A 19024-nucleotide genomic window follows, 5' to 3' on the forward strand; every position below is an offset into this window, starting at 1 on the left:
AACAAAGTTATGTATAACGGTTCAATATTGTCAAACAAAAATTTAGTCCATTCTCATGATGAGAGAATATTCAGTAACAGGGATAAATCGTTAAAGCTTTTTAATGGTTTCTAGGTTTGACATGAGATTATCCATTGGTGTATCTACGTGATTACATGTTTAGAATTCACCTATGTAAGCGTGAAGTGTTAGCCGCTTCAAGGAGAATACTACAACGCTAATTCTCTATGCACTTATAAACCATATGGTGTTCATAGCTGAAACGAACACAACAATGAGAACCAAAGATGATTAAAGGACAATTATGTGACTTATGTAGTCACTACTGAAAAATTGGCCTATGGTAACGCATGGAAAACCGTTCCACTAGGTAGATAAACCGTTGCCATAGCAATATTAACGGTTTCCTGACCGTCCCATCTGTCTGCATGTCAATAGAGCTATAGGAACGGGTCGTGCAACGGTTTTCATCTCCGTTGCTATAGACATGTCTATCGCAACGATTGTCCCTTTCTCTATTGGAACGATTATTCCTTCCAATTGGAACGGTTTAAAACCGTTGCTATAATGTGTATGCAGCGACTCATAACCGTTACCATATTATCTAATGCAACACTTATGTAAGCTATTGTTACGGTTATGTATGGATATAACAACAGTCTCTTTAAGCTATTGTAACGGGTTTTTTTGTATTGCTACGGTTTTAACTACCTATTGGAATGGTTTAGAGGACATTTTGGAACGGTTTGCCGAATCTATTGCAACGGTTTACATTCTAATGAAACGTCATTTGTATCCTATTGCAACGGTTCTGGTAGGCTATTGTAACAGTTCAATTAAACAAAAAGATAGCCCCTGTTGTAAATAAATTTATATATATATAATAAATTATAATAACACTAAAATTTAAATAAATCACAAAATGAAACTATTAATAATATAACTCGTCCAACAAGCTAATAATATCCGTAAAAGCAAATGTTCTACCCTAAGTGCATAAGTTTAATACATTTCAAGATGGTAAGTTTCAAAATATTGACAACAAAAGATTCCTAGAACATTCAATTATAGCAATTAAAAATTCATCTTAAGTAAGGTCTAGATCTTCACTGCCTTCATCTTTTATTTCTTGATCTACTCCACCTACAAAAGAGGATAAATAAAGTCATTACCCTTCACCTTGAATACCTGGACTAAATAAATTGATCAAAAAAGAAAAAGAAAAGAATGGACGTACAAGATGCTAGTCATGCGCCTAGCTCTTCTACAAAAACACATTATCTAGACCCAAATTTGGACATTAAATGTGCATGCAAGCTACTAAAAAAGAATAACATATCAAATTAATCCCGTTATAGGATTTAAAAGGAAAAGTAGTCAGTTTGCACAAATTTGGTTTTGTGACCACTAGCTAATTATTGATTTCATATCACAACATAGGTTAGAGTTTAGAAAACTATAGAGGCAGGAATAACAATTATAATAACTTTTTCTATAAATGAGTCAACCAAATAGTAACCAAAAGTGAATAATAAGTAGTGCAATCAACTTACCATACTAATTCAATACATTGACAATGTTAAAGTACCTGCAACATTTACTCTTCATACTGAACTTTTCTTTTGAAAAGGTAAGGTAATGTTATAAATCTAGAACTAAGAATGTGTTGTTGTAACTTTAAATAATTAACAGAGGCAGAAAAAGTATAAGGATAAGCCCCAAAAAACTAATTCTGTAATAATCCTAACCTGAAGAACAATTTCATCCTCATTTTACATGTTCCATCCATACCAAAAGCAAGAATAGGATGTTAATAGCAACCCCTCCACTGCCTTTGATAATTGGAAAAAGCACCAGATTTATCCTTTCCTATTGTAAACTCAATAAATACTGTACCAAAAACTAGAACATACAAAGTCCAATATTGCAAAGTCCAAGTATATTTTGACAAACTTATGATAACCACCAATACAATAATATACAAAAGCTATGCAGACAGCTATAGAAGTGAAACACAGAACAAGAAAATACATTTAGAAGTCAATTGAAAGAAATTAAAACCTTAATATTTCCCTTTTACAACCAATCCTTCACATAAAGTAAAACAAGAAACAAGTAGATAATAGGTCCCAGAAAGAATGGATGTAATTACCTTGTGGTGATCGAAGTTCCAATATTCAAGATCCTTAAAGTGAGACTCTGGAACATCTACCGGCCTATTCTCCATTTGAAGTTCATCATTCTCCTTTCTTCCATGTACACTTGACATTTGAATACGACCTCTTTTTCTTTTTGGCACGGAGGGGCCTGCAATAGTACAAAGCAAAGATAATCATCAACTACTATTGTTAGTTAATTTTATGATTAAAATTTATATATACTTGCCTTCTTCCTCATATTTTTCAATTGCTTCATGATTGATAGAATCCTCAGATTGTTCATGTACTGCATGTGATGCATCCTAGGACAGAGAATAAACCCCATCGCCATCCTTGATTAATTAAATTATCTCAATATTTTTCATCGAAAAAAATATATAAATCAGGCATATGGTCCAAGAAGTTAGAAACAACAACTTAAGCAAGAAGCAAGAAAGTGAGAATCACAACAAAATGAAGTTAACTAAAGAATTTTTAAGTATTCATATTGTTCCATTTATGCTCGTCTTAATCCTATTTCAACAGAATTATTCATAAAAGATCAAAGTGCAATGAAGGGTAAAGAAAATCCGTTAGAAATTTACATTTTAGTTGGTGCTATACGAATCATTTCATCTTTTGTTTTTCATTAACCCAAAAGGAGTTCTTATATAAAATTTGGCAATGATTTAGTCTATTTTAATCATTAAGGCCTTTGCCTTACCAACATCCAATCGTAAGGGTAAGCACTCTTATGGCAATTTATTTCACACAAATTCTCAAACAACAGTTTAATTAAAAATGGAGTACTCAACAGCTGTTTAAACTTACTTGATTTCCACAATAAGAATCTATAAAATTTTCTTTGATATTCAAATTATAAAGTACTTGAAGATCATGTTATAGCAATGTTGGACAAGAGAGAGCACATTCAAATTAAACAAAAAAATAGAGCAAAAAACAGAAAAAAGCAAGACATTGAAGTTTACTTTTTGTTGGAATTAAAGTGACTATACATCCTTCTTGGCACCATAGTTAGAAGATTAAATAGAGAATTGACTCAAAAATATTCCAAAGGTCCTAACCTTGAATCAGTTTAATCTCTCACAACTAATACATAATCAGAACATACACGAAACTAGTATTTAATACATACATGGAAGCTGCATTCACGATTTTCCCTAAGAATAAAAGAAAGATCACAACGACAAAGTGATTTTAAATTGTGTTTTTTTCAAAAAAGTGATCAAACTCGACTAAAAAAGAAGAAGAAAAGAAAAGGTGATTGATCTGACCATGTATGATATATTTAGAATAAAACTTTAACTATATACTATCACAAAAGAAAAAAGAGTTACAACAAAGATTAATATTTCATTAGATGAAAAAGATTCTAACTGCAAAATCACTGCAGTAACAAAGAAGGTCATGGCTAACCATTTACTTAACTTAATCAGAACACTAAGAAAATAGTACGTTAACATTTTATCAATCAACAGTTCCTGCTTTTAATGGTTTATTAAGGGCGAATTAATTAATTTATACTGAAAGACCAAACAAGACACAAAAGTTTAGACCTTTCAGATAAATAAAGCAAATTACTTATCTTCCTCAACTTTATTCTATAATCGTAAAATACCTATATGTAACCAAAAACTGTAGCTATTTAGACATAAGTATCCTATACCAGCCAAAAAAATCACTTCATAACTAGACCAAAAAATGCAAGTAACCCAAAAGAAAGCTAGCAAAAAGGAATTCGACACTTAGTTTTAAGATACAATCACAGCATGCAATAAAAAAACCTAAAGATATATATAAATACACCTCAACACGGCCAAGTCTCATAAAGTCGGGTTCTGTAGAGTTCTGATGGACCTCCTCAAATTCAATTCCATTCGATCTTGCAATATTAAACTTTAAAATGTGATCTTAATAGTAATCAAGAAACTATGCCAGTAATCGAGCAATTCTACAAACATAATTTAAACTACTGGTGCAAACCCTACTGATTTCCAACACATGTGAACTCCAGAAAAGCATGTCAATTCAAACAATATTAGAAAGTAAATCAAAAGATGAACATCCAATAAAAAATTTGTGTATGCATTCAATCCGACTGTATCGCTCTAATTACCCCAAATATAAAAACAAAAAAAAAATCAAAGAATCGGGTAACAAGGAACATTAAAACTGAAATCTTCATTCAAACACACAACCAACGATGTGGTTATCCCAAATTTATTAAAAACAAAAAATAAAAACTTACAGCGTTGGTTTCTCTCACAGCTACCAGCGACAATTTTCAGCGAGAAATGGGATCGAAGAGATGGAATAAACCTTGGTTGAGTGTCTTTTTTTTGTTATTTCTTGGAGTCAAACTCTCGTCTTCCGCTTCCTTCTTTCAAGTCCAATTTCTAATCAAAACCCTAATCGAACAATCACAGAAATCGCAATCACTTATCTTTTGCAAATCTCAATCAATTAACACTACAAAAACTAGCGAAAATAAGAATATGAATGCCAAATTAGTTCTCACCTTTGATTTATCAAATTTGGTTATGGGTTGACGTTTAATTTCATAAAGCCACCTCTTTCGCCTTATATGGTCTAGGTCTTCTTTTCGGGTTTATATTTGCCGTGAGAATGGTTCTAATCAATTTTGTTATTTTGCCAAACATTTTGGTTAAAAGTTAATTAATAGTTATCTATATTTATATTATATTAAAAGGAGAGTAGTGAAGCATGTGGTTAAGCTAAGTGACAAGCTAAAAAGAAACCACTTGGCAATTTAAAGACAACATTAAAAATTTGAATCATAAATGGAAACATAATTAATGGAAGTATAATTTAGTTATGGTAGGAATTCTTTTTAAAAAAGACTTAATTAAAGCCAAATATTTTAAAATTTATATTAAAGAAAATAGACTAAAAAATTTCATAAAATAATCAAAGCCAAATATTTTAAAATTTAAACAAAAAATGTTCTCTTTCGAGAACCTGTTGGACGTCCAAATCACAAAAATATTTTGTAAGTATCTTTAACTAAAATTTGGATTATAAATGGAAAATTATTTAATGAAAGTATAATTTAGTTATGGTAGGAATTCTTTTTAAGAAAGACTTAATTAAATAAATATTTTGTATCTTACATCTATATTATATTAAAGAAAATAGACTAAAAAAGTTCATAAAATAATCAAAACCAAATATTTTAAAATTTAAACAAAAAAATGTTCACTTTTAAGAACCCGTTGGACGTCCAAATCACAAAAATATTTTGTAAGTATCTTTAATTAAATTTGTGTCTAATTCAATTATGGTAGGTATTCTTTTTTGAGAAAGAATCAATTAATATAATAATAAGTACCTTACACATTAATGTTAAGTTGAAATAATAATTCTACATTTAATACAAGCTTTGTATCTGACCTTATTTGCGAACAATATACATTAATATAGGTATCATTTAGCTATGGTAGGTATTCTTTTTTAAGAAAGAATTAATTAAATATAAATTTTGTATCTTCCAAGATCATACGTTCAAATTTCTGCCAAAAATCCTTATAAATTAATTTACTACTATAGTCTTTTCTTACAAATCTTTATTTAAGCAACTTTTACTTAGGTTTAGCTTCTCTACATTGCTTAGGGTTTAGCTCTAACTTCGCCAAAGTATGGCTCCAAACTATAACTATATCAGCGAAATAACAATGTCCAAAATGAGTTGGAATTTGAAAGTTCGTGTTGTTAGATTGTGGCACATTTCAGACCGCGAGAAACTAGAAAATTCTAATTCAATCGAATTAATTATTCAAGATGAAAAGGTGCATACTCTTTTACATGTTATTTTTTTCGAGTTGTGATATATTTTCTTCAACTTATGCACCTTACTAACTTCTTTTCAACTTATCCGAATAAAGGTACGACCTAGTCCAATCCTTTCTAATTTTTCGACTAACACTTGCAGGTTTTCGACAAGGATCGGCATGAAGCTTTAGACCTTAAGCACGCGTTGCACTCTTTTTCCCTTAGACCGGTTTTTGTCCCAAATGGGTTTTTCCAATAAGGTTTTTAACGAGGCAACCATTGTCGTGTTAACTTAGAGCAATTCAACGGTATCCGAGGGTCCCTACAATAAGCCTAGTATTGAAGGGCATTTCCCTCGAATGTCTACTTTGTTGCAAGGAAATCACTTCAGGATATCGGGTCTCGATAGGAGAACTTTGTAATGGGTCAAACGGTCGGATAAACTGTGTCCATATAGAATAGTTGAGCCCTAATGGCAAAACATGTACACATGTATTAATTATCCAAAGAAACATTCTTTCTATATCAAAACACTTTGTGTATCAAAGAAACCTGCTACTATACGAACATCATACTTGTGATTCCACAAGAAACGGCTCGAGAGACAAAACGTAAATACACCTCGAATACTCGGGGACTGTCATCGACAGTCAACACATTCGAGTATCTGAACTCGAATTTATAAGATCTCAAAGAGGCATCCCTCGACGCAAAGGCCAAGGCCAACATACTTGGGGACTAACCTTTCAGATAAGTTCGAAAAGTTATCGGGAAACAAGTCCAAGAGACATACCCGAAGACTACATCCATATTAAAGGCTACGGCCATATTAAATGCTACGGCCATATTAAAGGCTACAGCCATATTAAAGGCTACGGTCATATTAAAGACTACGATTATGTAAAAGGTTACAGCCAAAATAATGTGGCTTGGAGACGTCCGACTTCCTCCATATATTAAAGGCCTTCAAAAACTTCAAAAAACTGGTTAAACTCGGCTACCCTCGGCAAAAGCAAAAAGGGCTTCGATAAAATCAGCCTTCGAATAATTTAAAGGCTTCGATAACATCAGCCTTAGAAAAAGCCTCAAGAGGTATTAACACGAACGGGTTCTGATCGATTGTACCCTCGAAAAAACCAACAGGTACAAAAAATACATGCTAAGGCATAAAGAAATTTTCACTAATTCTTTTAGCCAAAAAGAGGAAAAAATTATAGTCGTCTTAGAGGCCGAATTGGCCTAACTTAAAGAGCCTAAGGGCCGATGTAAAAGAGCCTAAGGGCCAATATAAAAAAAATCCTAAGGGCTAACTCTATTTCGAGTTCGAGCAAGTACTCACTTGACTACTAAGCCCAAGGACTACCCGACTTCGAGAAAATTCTCACTCCGGGACTATCTATGAAGCCTAGGGGCTAACTCTAATTTCGAGTTCGAGCAAGTCCTCACTCGATCATAAAATCCCAAGGTCTATCTTAACCCGAGTTCGAGCAAACCCTCACTCAGGGACTATCCATAAAGCCTATGGGCTAACTTTACTTCGAGTTCGAGCAAATCCTCACTCGTCTATAAAGCTTAAAGGCTATTTTCATTTTGAGTTCAAGCAAGTACTCACTTGACTACTAAGCCCAAGGGCTACTCGAGTTCGAGAAAATTCTCATAGCCCAAGGGCCACCTCATCTCAAGTTCGAGCATGTCCTCACTTGGCCATAAGGCCTAAGAGCTATTTTCATTTCAAGTTTGAGCGTGCACTCACTCAACTATCAAGCCCAAGGGCTACCATACCTGATCGACTGTTGAACCTAAGAGCCACTCAAACTCAAGTTCGAATGGTCATTCGAGGGCCATTGATCAGAAACGTTCGAGGGCAGAACTTATTGTCGGTCATTACTGTAGACATGTGATTTTTGACCCTCCCCAATATTTTTCATTTTTTAGCACGTAAATATTTAATATAGGCTTAATATAGCTATTTCAACTCATTTTTACTCTTTTACTTTATTTTATTACAAGAAAATGAAAATTACAAAAAATAATTTCATTAATGTTTTGTAGTCATTTTTAATCTTGGAAAATACAAAAAAAATAGTTTTGTATTAACGGTCAGTCTTTTCTAATAGATATTTTACTTAAGTAGGACTAATTAATAAATGAGATCATATTTTAATCTCTTTCACGGGAAAGAATAAAACTTGGACTCGAGCAACCAATTTTTTCGGCCTAATTTTGTGTGACGACCCAACCCGTCATCTCATGAGAACCGCTTCGTCTTTCCCATTTTATGCTTCTTCATGTTTCGTTATCAGTCTTCGGTGTGTTAGAGTTAAATCGGATTGGTTTTGATAGGAAATGAGACACTTAGTCTCTTTAAGGAAGGCTTATTTTGGAAAAGTCAACCGGATGTTGACTTATGTGTTAGAGGGTTTGGATGTGAGTTCTGATGGTTCGGTTAGCTTCGGGAGGTGATTTGTGACTTAGGAGAGTGATCAGAAGTGGTTTTGGAGGTGCGGTGTAGAATTAGGCTTGAATTGGCGGAAGTTCGTATTTTGGCAAATTCCGGTTGATAGGTGAGATTTTGATCCGAGGGTCGGAATGGAATTCCGAGAGTTTCTGTAACTTCGTTATGTCATTTTGGACTTGTCTGCAAAATTTGAGGTCATTCGGACGTGGTTTGGTTGGGTTTTTGATCAAAAATGGAATTTGAAAGTTCTTGAGATTCATAGGCTTGAATTCGATGTGATTTGAGGATTTTTGGTGTTAGTCGAGGTGTTTTGATGATTAGAACGAGATTGAATAATGTTTAGGACGCGTTGGTGCTTTTGGTTGAGGTCCCGGGGGCCTCGGGCATGTTTCGGGTAAGTCTTGAGCGAGTACGGACACCCCGGAACTTAGAAAATGGAGGGGGGCAGCAGTTGTGGCGCGGACCGCGCTCCTTTTCGTGCTGGGCGCGCTGGCCAGCGCTGACCGCGTCAAAGTGGGCGCGGACCGCGGTCACTGAATACTGCAGGTTGCTGGTCCTACTTCGAAAGCTCATATCTTTTGATCCACAAGGAAATTTGAGGTGATTCAAAAAACGAAAGTTATAGCCCTTCGTGTCTAGTTTCGAGAAAGGTAAAGATATCACAATTTGGACACCTGTAGCGAAAGTTATGGCCAAAATACTGAAGCATGTCACTGCAGTCAAAAGCTGCGCGGCCGCAGTCATTTTTGCGCGGACCCCGCTGATTTTGCGCGGACCGCGGTCATTTTTATGCGGTCAGCGGTGTCGGAATCCGAAGGGTACTATATAAATACGAGGTTTTGAGTTTTATTTAATGTTTTGACCTAGAGAGCTCGGATTTTGGTGATTTTTCGAAGGTTTTTCAAGGAACTCATCGGGGTAAGTGATTTTAACTCAGATTTGGCTAGAATACATGAATCTATCACTGAATTCATCATTTAATTCGTGATTTGAGATGGAATTTGGGAAGAAAATTGTGAAACCTTTCAAAAGTGTAAAATGATGATTTGAAGGACCAAATGGTATCGGAATTGGATAATTTTGGTATGGTTAGACTCGTGAGGGCATGAGGATTCTAAAAATGTAAATTTTACCCGATTCCAAGACGTGGGCCCGGGGCTCGGATTTTGCTAATTTCGAGATTCTTGATATTTTTCGATTGTTTTCGATTGGGTATTGTCCCCTTAGCATATTGTGATGTATTCGCTCTGATTTTGGTTAGATTCGACGCGCGTGGAGGTCGATTGGAGGGGAAAAGGCGTCGCGAGCTAGAGATTTCACCGGTTCGAGGTGAGTAATGATTGTAAATAATATCCTGAGGGTTTGAAACCCCGGATTTGCACATCGTAGTGCTATAGTGAGGTGAGACACGCACCTTATGACGAGTGCGGGGTCGTTTGTTATTGGGGATTGTGACTTGGTCCGTCCCGAGAGATGTTTCTTCTGTGTTTTCGGCTAGACCTTACTTGATAATCCTCCTACTTGGATTTATTTGATATATCTGGGCTTCGCGCCAATTATTTGAATCCTTCAGGGATTGATATCACTGTTTTTGCATATGTTGCATATTATTTGATCTCAGTTCAAGGTTTTAAATACTGTTTTGCAACTCAGCCATCTTTCTAAGATTTGAAAACTTAAATGATATTTCGGGCTGAGAAATACTGTTTTACAAATGCCCAAGGGGCTTATTATGATTTCTGGACTGAGCATGGATCGGGCTGCGCGCCGCAGCAGTGACTTGAAACAGTGGTAACAATGACACTGTATGATGTGACTTGAAACAGTGGTAACAATGACACTGTATGATATAAATTGGTCAGGTAACAATGACTGACCAGGACGTGATTGATGCCACGAGATGGCTTGTTATTGTGCTTGGGCTGTAGGAGACCCTCCGGAGTCTGCACACCCACAGTGAGCGCGGGTACCCATGTGATTTGAAACTGTGGTAACAATGACACTGTATGATGAAATTTGGTCAGGTAACAATGGCTGACCAGGAATAACACCGTACGGTCAGGTAACAATGGCTGACCAGGAACTAATTGTGCCCAAGGGCTGCTACTATTCTATATGATTGCCCGAGGGGCAAGGTTTATGTGTTCATTTTGCATACTTACTTGTCTTTTACTTGTTTAACTGTGATATTTGTGCCCGAGGGGCGGATTTCTGTGCATAGCGGCACTAATTGTTTTGAAATTATTTCACAACTGTTGAAAAAGATCATTTTCAAAAGAGGTTTAAAACTGAGCCAAAGTATTTTCTGAAGAATTCACAGTTTCACTTGTTTTTCTCAAGGAGTTTTTACACTGCTTCTATATAGCATGTCGGTTGCTTTACGTGGTTTCTTGCTGCTCAGTTATTATTTACCTTTATTACTCACTGAGTTGGAGTACTCACTTTACTCCCTGCACCTCGCGTGCAGTTGCAGGTATTTTTTTTCACCTGGTAGCGGGTATTGGCTGTGTGGAGGTAGAGTTGTGGAGGTTTTAGCGAGGTGACTGCCAGCGTTCGCAGCACCACTGTCTTTCTATGTTATTCATTATTCTTGTTCAGTGTATTTCTAGACTGTAAAGTGGAAATTTCATTCTTATAGATGCTCGTGACTTGTGACACCCTGGTTTAGGCTGTGTCGGGATGGTTTCTACTGTTGTTTTGTTAAATTTCGTAATTTATGAAGATTATAGTATATGTTATTACCGTTTATGATATGTAACTGTTTACGAGAGGTGTTCTGTTTAGTTTGGCTGGCCTTGTCTTCACGAGAGGCGTCATCACGACCGGGTTAGGGAATTGGGTCGTGACAAGTTGGTATCAGAGCCTAGGTTACATAGGTCTCACGAGTCATGAGCAGGTTTAGTAGAGTCTCGCGGATCGGTACGAAGACGTCTGTATTTATCCTCGAGAGGCTGCAGAACCTTAGGAAAAACTTCACATTCTTGAATTCTTATCGTGCGTCCTTGATTCAGCTTGAAAAGTAACTCTTGAAATTCCTTCCACGTGTCTGTATGCACGCATGAGTGCTCAGTATCAGATGTGCCTTGATGGCTTGTGAATCCCCGATCGAGGGGCGAGATGTAATCCCTGTGAGTTTATATTGGGCCAGTCTGGAGGACTTGAGGCCGGATTTTTGCCTATGGCTTGAGCACCGAGGTGCTGATTGTACGAGTAAGTGTTTTGAACTTATATGTTCAGTATTGTCCCTAATAGTGGGAGTGACAGCTGGATAGCTATGTGATGAATATGCTAGTACTGCGTGATGTTTCTATATGACTTGGAAGTGTCGAGGAAGATTTGTTGGATGATAGATGGACTACTAAATGTAGGATTTCCATTGTGAGTGGAAGTGTAGTTCCGAGATTATAGGTGTGTGAAGAATCTTTTCAAGTCTCCTAGTTGAGAGTGAAGTAAATTTCACGTTGCGGTATGAGTACAGACTCAAGAAGATCAAGTGACTGCGTAATGCTTATGGCGGTGGAAGGTATACGAAAATGTTATATTGAGGCGAAGCAGGTGGGTTATCTCCCGCGAAGTGTGCTGAGGCGGTGTGATCCTTATGTGAATGATAGAAGACCTCATGTGCCAGTGAATTGTAAGTGTTGAAGTTTGAAATTTTGGGGTCACACAAGAGAGTGAGCTTAACTGTTGCGAGGATGAATGCGAGATTTGCAGAAGATTTAAAGTACTAGATGATCTGTGTTTTCACAAGCTTACAAATGATTTGAGTTTAATCTCACTATGGTATTAAGGCAGCAGTGGAGTATACACGTTATGAGTATTGTGTGTTCTGATCTATGGCTTCGAGCCAAGTTGGGGAGCTTGTTATTGGTCAGCTGATTGTACGGTGGTGTTGCTATGCTGGTGAGTGGAAATTGAGCCGAAGATGGCACGAGTGAAGGAAAATTTTAATAAAGGTTATATGGTGCTTCGTAGATGTGTGAAAATAATATGATGTCTTGAGCTGTTGTAAAGAATGCCCAGCGTATAGAGAAGGAAGATGCTTGATTTTATTGGGATAAGGTTGTATCTTGTGGTGTCAGAGTGCTAATGAGGCACAGGTGGTTTTGTTAGTTGAGCAGGCTAAATGCAAGTTGAATAGAGTGAATGACTCTCGAAAATGGTCCTAATGTGTTCGAGGTTCCACATGTAACAATTGGGTATCTTAAAGTTGTATATGGGGTTAGAAACTGTGTTTTCATTGGATGAGGTCAAGACTTATGATATCTCTATATCGATTATAAGATCCTATGTATCAGTATCAGGAAAGCAAATGTAACGGATTTAGATTCGCAGGAAGTTCTTCGGAGTGAAGTATGTTGGAATGTGGGGTATCTAGAAATAATTGAGAGAGGATTCAGTGGCTTATGGGTCTTAGACGGTGTGATCTTGTGCTTGGGTCTCGCGTAGTGAGCCTGGGTTGAGGAATTGTGGTGCTACAGCAAGGAGAAATATCAAGTTGAATATGAATCAGAAGGAAATTTAGATAGATGGAGTAGCTTGATAGTAGATCGGATCGGTATGGTAAAGGTATGATTAATTCTTGGTATGTGTTCAAGGTAATGAGTTCATATAAGTACTTTGTAGCAATGCTCTTGGGTTTTGTTGGCTTGCTTAGCTTGGTCGAGTTAGAAGGATTCCATCCTGGCAGTTTAATTTATGCAAATGGAATTGAGAGAGTTCTTGTTGATTTCTACCGTGGTTGAAGAGGTACATTTTCTATGAATATGAGAGACATGGGATGTGTAATGATTTTTCTTCTAGATGGGATCGATGGAAGTTCTTGACTAGTGGAGTGTATAGGTGTCTGTGGCCCGGAAGGGAGGTAAGGTTTTCATGTATCCTCGGATGGTATGTTATATGCGGTATGTTGTGGAGGACCGAGACTTGCGTGTGTTAGGTTACAGTTCGGTTCAGAAAGGAAGCTCATGAAACACTTAGGCAGTGGGTAGCCTCAGATAATCAAGGAAAATGGTACTGCTATTTGAAAGTGATTTGATGAGAGTATATGTTTCAGGAAAAGGGCAATGTGATTAAATGGATGGAACTTCAGTGGTATTGCGGCACTTTCTTATTAGATCGACTGGTGATATTCGGGTTGGCTTGGTAGTACAGGGAACTTTTAGAGTCTATCGTGGAATTATTGGGTATTAAGGTGTGGTATGCTTTCGGACGGTGAAATTGGGATATGATGTGGTGATTCATGTGTCGCGTGGATTTGAAGACAGAAGTTCTCATATTCAGGCTATGTTGTGATTGTGGATCGTGTGTAACGGCTATCGGGATTTGGGGGCCCGAGTGGACCTTTCCTTGTCTGGTATATCAGATTTTGGATATGATATCGAGGTTTAGACTGGATTTCTCAGTGTTGGGTTATTATGGATTATTGCGTTATGGGCTATGCTGGAAATGCCACAAGGTGAGTGGCGAGGTGTGTCGGAGTATGCTCTAGTAGAGTGGTTTATGTTTCAAAGAACCAGCGGACGACTGGGAAGGGTTGCTTTCCTTATTTGGGCCTCGTGATGGATGTCAGCGCAGAGGTTGCCATCATTGATTCAGTTCTGATGTTGAGGGACTTTTCGAATATGTTTCTTATGGTCGGGCATGTCACTGGACGGAGTTGTGGATTTCGGTATTGATTTGGTGTCGGGCACCGTATCGTATGACTCCGACAGGAGTTATGGTAGTGGAAGAAGCAGCTTCAGGCTTCCTCGGTAAGGAGTTCGTTGGCAGGCTAATGTGGATGCATGTTCTAGCTTGAGTCGGCTCGGTTGGCTCCGAATTGTATCGTTGAGGGTTAGGTTGACTCGACCGTTATTGAGCCTATTAGTGATCGGGAGGTCCGTGAGTTGCCTTCTGTGTTGCGAGACGTTATGATTTATTGGTTATGGGCACCAATGGTGCGATTCTGTTGGGGTTCATAGTGGAAGTCGAGCGGAAGAATAATTGGGTGTTGCTCAGTGGATGGCGTACCGGTTACATCCTATCGGGTTTGCATGGTATATATTACTTGTTTCACCGTGGGTGTAACGATCTACTTTGGTTTCAAACATCAAATTGTGCGTGGCTGTCGATTTTGAGTATGGTGACTGTAGGTGTTTTATGTATAACAGTGATTGAATAGGATCGCGCGTTGTAGCGTGGCCACATGGAGATATGACCTTTCAGGGTGGATTCAGTGTTCTATTTATATGATGTGAGACGGGGTCTCAGCCTTGTGTTGTGATGGTATTGATGAGCTTGAGGTACAGCTCTTTCGTTTGAGTCATTTTTTTTATGATTTAAGTATGTTCAGACCGTTTCTTATTGGTGCGTGTATTATGCAAGTTGTGGCTTAGGTCTGTATTGAGGCGTCATATCACCAGAGTGGTGTGTTGGATTCGAGGTGATCGTTGGGATCATTAATGAATACGAACAGATTTGATTTCAGCTTGTTAGAAGGATAATATCGAGGTTCGGCTCAGAAACCTGTTATGGTATTAGTCAAAAGGGAAGTGGCTTCATGAGTGGTTGATCTGAGAAATGGTTATGGTTTGTTGCGTGTTTCATTTATCGTTGACAGTATATGGAAGTGTTAGAATAAGACCTTAGTCGATAGGAGGTTTCCTACCGGTATTCGGGCACTGTGGGCAACTGCTGTGAATAGAAGTTATTGTTTCGAGTGTTTGGGTTATGTAGTATATCATATGATTGAGGGTTATTACAGTTGGTTCGGGCCTATTCTGAGTATGGATGTGAGGATCGGATCTTGTGTATGATTTCGGAAAGTGCAATGTGGTTCTATGGTTTATAGACTAGATGGATTGTGAAATTTCAGCTATGTTGTGTTATCGGACCTATGCGAGATAGGGTGACGTAGGATCACCCCCGGGTATATTCTTGGTAAGGTCATTCAGCTATTGGTTAGCTTCTAGGATAACTCTGGGTACGCTCGAGGACGAGCGTTTGTTTAAGTTGGGGAGGATGTGACGACCCAACCCGTCGTCTCATGAGAACCGCTTCGTCTTTCCCATTTTATGCTTCTTCATGTTTCGTTATCAGTCTTCGGTGTGTTAGAGTTAAATCGGATTGGTTTTGATAGGAAATGAGACACTTAGTCTCTTTAAGGAAGGCTTATTTTGGAAAAGTCAACCGGATGTTGACTTATGTGTTAGAGGGTTCGGATGTGAGTTATGATGGTTCGGTTAGCTTCGGGAGGTGATTTGTGACTTAGGAGAGTGATCAGAAGTGGTTTTGGAGGTGCGGTGTAGAATTAGGCTTGAATTGGCGGAAGTTCGTATTTTGGCGAATTTCGGTTGATAGGTGAGATTTTGATCCGAGGGTCGGAAATGGAATTACGAGAGTTTCTATAACTTCGTTATGTCATTTTGGACTTGTCTGCAAAATTTGAGGTCATTCGGACGTGGTTTGGTTGGGTTTTTGATCAAAAATGGAATTTGAAAATTCTTGAGATTCATAAGCTTGAATTCGATGTGATTTGAGGATTTTTGGTGTTAGTCGAGGTGTTTTGATGATTAGAACGAGATTGAATAATGTTTAGGACGCGTTGGTGCTTTTGGTTGAGGTCCCGGGGGTCTCGGGCATGTTTCGGGTGAGTTTTGAGCGAGTACGGACACCCCGGAACTTAGAAAATGGAGGGGGGCAGCAGTTGTGGCGCGGACCGCGCTCCTTTTCGCGCTGGGCGCGCTGCCCAGCGCTGACCGCGTCAAAGTGGGCGCGGACCGCGGTCACTGAATACTACAGGTTGCTGGTCCTACTTCGGAAGCTCATATCTTTTGATCCACAAGGAAATTTGAGGTGATTCAAAAAACGAAAGTTGTAGCTCTTCGTGTCTAGTTTCGAGAAAGGTAAAGATATCACAATTTGGACACCTGTAGCGAAAGTTATGGCCAAAATACTGAAGCCTGTCACTGCAGTCAAAAGCTGCGCGGCCGCAGTCATTTTTGCGCGGACCCCGCTGATTTTGCGCGGACCGCGGTCATTTTTATGCGGTCAGCGGTGTCGGAATCCGAAGGGTACTATATAAATACGAGGTTTTGAGTTTTATTTAATGTTTTGACCTAGAGAGCTCGGATTTTGGTGATTTTTCGAAGGTTTTTCAAGGAACTCATCGGGGTAAGTGATTTTAACTCAGATTTGGCTAGAATACATGAATCTATCACTGAATTCATCATTTAATTCGTGATTTGAGATGGAATTTGAGAAGAAAATTGTGAAACCTTTCAAAAGTGTAAAATGATGATTTGAAGGACCAAATGGTATCGGAATTGGATAATTTTGGTATGGTTAGACTCGTGAGGTCATGAGGATTCTAAAAATGTAAATTTTACCCGATTCCAAGACGTGGGCCCGGGGCTCGGATTTTGCTAATTTCGAGATTCTTGATATTTTTCGATTGTTTTCGATTGGGTATTGTCCCCTTAGCATATTGTTATGTATTCGCTCTAATTTTGGTTAGATTCGACGCGCGTGGAGGTCGATTGGAGGGGAAAAGGCGTCGCGAGCTAGAGATTTCACCGGTTCGAGGTGAGTAATGATTGTAAATAATATCCTGAGGGTTTGAAACCCCGGATTTGCACATCGTAGTGCTATTGTGAGGTAAGACACGCACCTTATGACGAGTGCGGGGTCGTTTGTTATTGGGGATTGTGACTTGGTCCGTCCCGAGAGATGTTTCTTCTGTGTTTTCGGCTAGACCTTACTTGATAATCCTCCTACTTGGATTTATTTGATATATCTGGGCTTCGCGCCAATTATTTGAATCCTTCAGGGATTGATATCACTGTTTTTGCATATGTTGCATATTATATGATCTCAGTTCAAGGTTTTAAATACTGTTTTGCAACTCAGCCATCTTTCTAAGATTTGAAAACTTAAATGATATTTCGGGCTGAGAAATACTGTTTTACAAATGCCCAAGGGGCTTATTATGATTTCTGGACTGAGCATGGATCGGGCTGCGCGCCGCAGCAGTGACTTGAAACAGTGGTAACAATGACACTGTATGATGTGACTTGAAACAGTGGTAACAATGACACTGTATGATATAAATTGGTCAGGTAACAATGACTGACCAGGACGTGATTGATGCCACGAGATGGCTTGTTATTGTGCTTGGGCTGTAGGAGACCCTCCGGAGTCTGCACACCCACAGTGAGCGCGGGTACCCATGTGATTTGAAACTGTGGTAACAATGACACTGTATGATGAAATTTGGTCAGGTAACAATGGCTGACCAGGAATAACACCGTACGGTCAAGTAACAATGGCTGACCAGGAACTAATTGTGCCCGAGGGGCTGCTACTATTCTATATGATTGCCCGAGGGGCAAGGTTTATGTGTTCATTTTGCATACTTACTTGTCTTTTACTTGTTTAACTGTGATATTTGTGCCCGAGGGGCGGATTTCTGTGCATAGCGGCACTAATTGTTTTGAAATTATTTCACAACTGTTGAAAAAGATCATTTTCAAAAGAGGTTTAAAACTGAGCCAAGGTATTTTCTGAAGAATTCACAGTTTCACTTGTTTTTCTCAAGGAGTTTTTACACTGCTTCTATATAGCATGTCGGTTGCTTTACGTGGTTTCTTGCTGCTCAGTTATTATTTACCTTTATTACTCACTGAGTTGGAGTACTCACTTTACTCCCTGCACCTCGCGTGCAGTTGCAGGTATTTTTTTTTCACCTGGTAGCGGGTATTGGCTGTGTGGAGGTAGAGTTGTGGAGGTTTTAGCGAGGTGACTGCCAGCGTTCGCAGCACCACTGTCTTTCTATGTTATTCATTATTCTTGTTCAGTGTATTTCTAGACTGTAAAGTGGAAATCTCATTCTTATAAATGCTCGTGACTTGTGACACCCTGGTTTGGGCTGTGTCGGGATGGTTTCTACTGTTGTTTTGTTAAATTTCGTAATTTATGAAGATTATAGTATATGTTATTACCGTTTATGATATGTAACTATTTACGAGAGGTGTTCTGTTTAGTTTGGCTGGCCTTGTCTTCACGAGAGGCGTCATCACGACCGGGTTAGGGAATTGGGTCGTGACAAGTTGGTATCAGAGCCTAGGTTACATAGGTCTCACGAGTCATGAGCAGGTTTAGTAGAGTCTCGCGGATCGGTACGAAGACGTCTGTATTTATCCTCGAGAGGCTGCAGAACCTTAGGAAAAACTTCACATTCTTGAATTCTTATCGTGCGTCCTTGATTCAGCTTGAAAAGTAACTCTTGAAATTCCTTCCACGTGTCTGTATGCACGCATGAGTGCTCAGTATCAGATGTGCCTTGATGGCTTGTGAATCCCCGATCGAGGGGCGAGATGTAATCCCTGTGAGTTTATATTGGGCCAGTCTGGAGGACTTGAGGCCGGATTTTTGCCTATGGCTTGAGCACCGAGGTGCTGATTGTACGAGTAAGTGTTTTGAACTTATATGTTCAGTATTGTCCCTAATAGTGGGAGTGACAGCTGGATAGCTATGTGATGAATATGCTAGTACTGCGTGATGTTTCTATATGACTTGGAAGTGTCGAGGAAGATTTGTTGGATGATAGATGGACTACTAAATGTAGGATTTCCATTGT

The 19024-nt window shown here is 38.5% G+C and overlaps 1 long non-coding RNA gene across 2 annotated transcripts; it reads right to left on the reverse strand.

Moving 5' to 3' along the window:
- Nucleotides 1–905: 905 nt before the first annotated feature.
- LOC104232517 (uncharacterized) lies at nt 906–4826 on the reverse strand. Of its 2 annotated transcripts, none has more exons than XR_712356.2 (5): nt 4678–4826; nt 4408–4567; nt 2386–2461; nt 2153–2307; nt 906–1143 (listed from the first exon to the last, which is right to left on the reverse strand). It is a non-coding gene; the product is annotated as an uncharacterized lncRNA (long non-coding RNA). The 2 variants fall into 2 exon arrangements; XR_712357.2 differs by having other exon boundaries at nt 2386–2491; nt 4678–4811.
- Nucleotides 4827–19024: the final 14198 nt, after the last annotated feature.

Source organism: Nicotiana sylvestris, chromosome 8, assembly GCF_000393655.2.
Source record: "Nicotiana sylvestris chromosome 8, ASM39365v2, whole genome shotgun sequence".
In the NCBI taxonomy this organism is placed as follows: domain Eukaryota; kingdom Viridiplantae; phylum Streptophyta; class Magnoliopsida; order Solanales; family Solanaceae; genus Nicotiana; species Nicotiana sylvestris.